This window comes from Penaeus monodon, chromosome 27, assembly GCF_015228065.2.
Source record: "Penaeus monodon isolate SGIC_2016 chromosome 27, NSTDA_Pmon_1, whole genome shotgun sequence".
NCBI classification, from domain to species: Eukaryota; Metazoa; Arthropoda; class Malacostraca; order Decapoda; family Penaeidae; genus Penaeus; species Penaeus monodon.
In genome coordinates this window covers 24,340,373-24,340,724 of record NC_051412.1, presented here as the reverse complement: position 1 = coordinate 24,340,724, position 352 = coordinate 24,340,373, and positions in this window count along the sequence as shown.

Sequence of the window (352 nt, the reverse complement as noted above, 5' to 3'; positions counted from 1 at the left end):
CCCTGTTATTACAAAAAAAAAATAGTGTACATGCAGAACCTGGGCCTTAAGAGAGCCAGCCGATTTCTGATTTCAGAATCCATTAGCGTGACCTCTAACCCTTACGCTAGCCAATCCAGAAACAGACTGCATCGTTAAGTATTAAAGGCTCGGCTTAAAGGTCAGTGTTTAAGGTGTACTGTGGATTCGAGTTCGTCCTCGGCTTTGATGCAGGGCCAGGCAACGTTCGACTCCATTCAAGTTACTCATCTCGGCGCGCATGTGAAGTGACCAGTTTCCAGCGAGGTTCACTTTCTGATAAGGACTTCAAATGCATTCAAATTTCGCCGTTTCGCCGGTAAACAAAGTTTTA